Here is a 3774-nt window from a genome sequence, read left to right as displayed (position 1 = left end):
GATTTATTGATAAGGATGAGCTTATGGGACATTAGGCAGGGAAGCTGTCACATCAGAGGGTATACGTCGTACGATGAGGAGAGAATCGAGGGTTTCGTCAGATATACACGAGCTTGCTCAGACATAAAACTCTCACATCAAACCAAGCAAGCTGTACCGGCTTTGCCATGCAGATGTGAATGGCACATGATTTGTTAGAGTGCTGACAAAGGGATTTGAGGTGTGGTCAACTTAGGCTTCAGCTGCACTCTCTCTCTCTCTCTCTCTCTCTCTCTCTCTCTCTCTCTCTCTCTCTCTCTCTCTCTCTCTCTCTCTCTCTCTCTCTCTCAACCAAAAACTGAAAAAAAACTGCTAGAAACAGTCCGCGTCGGAAAAACTAGAAAAAAACTGCTAGAAACAGTCCGCGCCGGCGTGGACTGTTTCTAGCAGTTTTTTTTTCAATTTTTGGTTGAGAGAGGGAGAGAGAGATGTGGTTCAACTTAGGCTTCGTGGACTGTTTCTAGCAGTTTTTTTTTTCAATTTTTGGTTGAGAGAGAGAGAGAGAGAGAGAGAGAGAGAGAGAGAGAGAGAGAGAGAGAGAGAGAGAGAGAGAGAGAGAGAGGTGTGGTCAACTCATGCTTCAGCTGCACACCACACCTCATGCTTCTGCTGCACTCTCGGTCAACTCAGGCTTCAATTGCACTCTCTCACCAAACCTCAAGCTTCAACTGCACTCTCTCACCACACCTCAACCTTAGCTTCGACGAGATGGCGACTATGGTGATAGAGAGAGAGAGAGAGAGAGAGAGAGAGAGAGAGAGAGAGAGAGAGAGAGAGAGAGAGAGAGAGAGAGAGAGAGAGAGAGAGAGAGAGAGAGAGAGAGAGAGAGAGAGAGAGAGAGAGAGAGAGAGAGAGAGAGAGAGTTCTCAAATCAACTGCAGATACCACATCTCTGCGGCGCACGAGAGAGAGTGAGTCAGCACATTTTGCATGTTCTCAACACCAAAGTGGATAGACGGCAGAAGATCATGTTTGCTCTGACATCTATTAAGAGTATCGACCGACGTTTTGCTAACCTCGTTTGCAAGAAAGCGGTTGTAGACATGAACAAGAGAGCTGTCTGCTCAAGAGCTTGAAAACCTGATGTTTATCGTTGCCAATCCTCGTCAGTTCAAGATTCCTTACTGGTTCTTGAACATGAAGAAAGATTACAAGGATGGCCGATTTTCTCAAGTGGTGTCTAATCAACTTGATATGAAGTTGAGAGATGACCTGGAAAGGTTGCAAAAGATCAGGACCCATCGTGGTCTTCGTCATTATTGGGGCTTGCGCGTGCGACGTGGTTAGCACACAAAAACAACTGGAAGGCGGGGGAGGACAGTTGGTGTGTCCAAGAAGCGTTAAGTCAAGGCACTGTAGAGCCTTTAGGATGAAATTCCTAACAGTTTTGATGCTAATCTGTGCAATAATATTTTTAGAGTTCAGTTGGAGGGCTTCTTCTCTTTATCAGCTGGTATTGTAATTCCATGAGAGCATTTTAAAGTATTCTTGCCTCGAATTACGTATTTACTGAAGTGAATGATTAACACTTCTGGAATTATGTTAAAAAAGAGAGAGAGAGAGAGAGAGAGAGAGAGAGAGAGAGAGAGAGAGAGAGAGAGAGAGAGAGAGAGAGAGAGAGAGAGAGAGAGAGAGAGAGAGAGAGAGAGAGAGAGAGAGAGCGGGAGTGTCGGCATCAGTGTAGGAAAATTCAATTTCACAAACGTACAAATTTCCCCTCTATGGTATATTCAAATAAATTTTTTTCTCAAATAACGTATATTTTTTCAATTTAAGTATTTTCATGAATTTTCCAAGCGGATTTTCTCCTTCTCCCCTTCCTTTAACTAGCTATTTTGAATTTTCAAGATCCAATGCTCACCCAAAAACTAAAAAATAAACCTACTCGAAACAGTCCATGCCGACACAGACTATTTCGATGCGGTGTAGACTGTTTCCATTATGTTTTTTTTTGTTTTTGCTAGAGAGAGAGAGATGTTTCTCAACTCATGTGCAGTCCACACGAGAGAGAGAGAGAGAGAGAGAGAGAGAGAGAGAGAGAGAGAGAGAGAGAGAGAGAGAGAGAGAGAGAGAGAGAGAGAGAGAGAGAGAGAGAGAGAGAGAGAGAGAGAGAGAGAGAGAGAGAGAGAGTCGGCATCAGTGTTCAAGGAAAATCAATTTTGAAAACGTACAAATTTTAATTTATGTAGATTCAAATAAGAAATTTTTCCAAATAGCATATAGTTTTCACAATTTAACTCTTATTTCATGAATTTTCAAGCATATTTTCTCCTTCTCCCCCTCTCTTTAACTTGATATTTTCATTTTTCAACATCCAGTGCTTACCCAAAACATTTGTGAGAGAAACAAGTGATAAAAGCGGCTCAAGGATAAGCTGAGGCACACTTTTCTCGAACACTGATCGACATGGTAGTGACATGATCAAACTTCCAATTTAATTTTGGTAGAGAGAGAGAGGTTTCTCAAATCATCTACACACCTCTGAGAGAGAGAGAGAGAGAGAGAGAGAGAGAGAGAGAGAGAGAGAGAGAGAGAGAGAGAGAGAGAGAGAGAGAGAGAGAGAGAGAGAGAGAGAGAGAGAGAGAGAGAGAGTCGGCATGGTAGTGGCATGAAACCTCCATAAACTAAAAAAAAGGCCCTGAAACAGTCAAGGTGCGGACTGTTATAGGGTTTTTTTATGTTTTTTGATGTTTGATGCCACTACGATGTCATCTCTCTCTCTCTCTCTCTCTCTCTCTCTCTCTCTCTCCTCTAATCCAAGTAATCCCTTCTACAACTATGACTATGTAGCATTTGATGTCTAAGGATATTCAAATGTGGACTTAATAAGAATCTTGCCGGAAGCTTCACTAGTCGCTTTAAGAACTGCTTCCCCTGAAATCTAGAAGGGCTGGAATTGCATTTTTAATATTCAGTGTAGACCTCATTATCTCTATAAAAACTGAATGGTCAAAAATCAACCTACTAATTTTCTAAAAAGATCCAACTCTTTGTTCTGCAGTTGAGTCTAGATAACTCTTTGTTCTGCAGTTGAGTCTAGATAACTCTTTGTTCTGCAGTTGAGTCTCTCTCCCAACTATTTGTTACATATTATTAATCTAGATAACACAGAAAAAATTAGCATAGGTGTGTATAATAGTGCGTATGTGCACATGCTATGTCCGTAGTTGATGAGGAGGCGTGGACTGAGATCTAAACTGGCACGGACTGTTTCTAGTATTGATAGAATGCCACATGAGATGCTGCTAATAACAAAGCTCAATGTTTGTGAGAAAGTCGCTCGGTTTTTTCTTTGCTCGGGAATGTTAGCTCGCCATTTGGTAAGACTCGACCTAATACATTTGAAAATGTGGTAGAAGGCCCTGCCTTTGTGAAAACTTCAGTGATAGTCCATCCTTTATAGACTCCATGTTTTTTTGGCACTTCAATGCTTTAGCCACCATTTCTTTAGCGATTCTAGCCTCAACGGGCTTGGATTTACAAAATTTTCACTTTGTACTCAACTTTAATGATTGGTACTTCATCATCCTTTATTTTAGATAGGTTGGACTGCCAATGCATTTGACTCTATCTTCCTTTTCCTTCTGATGAAGTTGGAAGCTTCAGGTAACATCCTTTCAATATCATCAAGTTCACTTTTGGATTATTTCATATACTTTTGTATATATCTCATTTTGTTCATTTCCAAAACTACTATCTGAACTTGATGACCTTCCCTTTGGAAAACTTTTACTG

General features: G+C 41.2%; 1 pseudogene; it reads left to right on the top strand.

Moving 5' to 3' along the window:
* Nucleotides 1-992: 992 nt before the first annotated feature.
* LOC147442594 (small ribosomal subunit protein uS13z/uS13y/uS13x pseudogene) lies at nucleotides 993-1383 on the top strand (annotated as a pseudogene).
* Nucleotides 1384-3774: the final 2391 nt, after the last annotated feature.

This window comes from Adiantum capillus-veneris, chromosome 14, assembly GCF_014529385.1.
Source record: "Adiantum capillus-veneris isolate H3 chromosome 14, ASM1452938v2, whole genome shotgun sequence".
NCBI lineage: Eukaryota > Viridiplantae > Streptophyta > Polypodiopsida > Polypodiales > Pteridaceae > Adiantum > Adiantum capillus-veneris.
The sequence above is the reverse complement of the archived record's forward strand: the minus strand, read 5'-3'. Positions and strand labels throughout refer to the sequence as shown.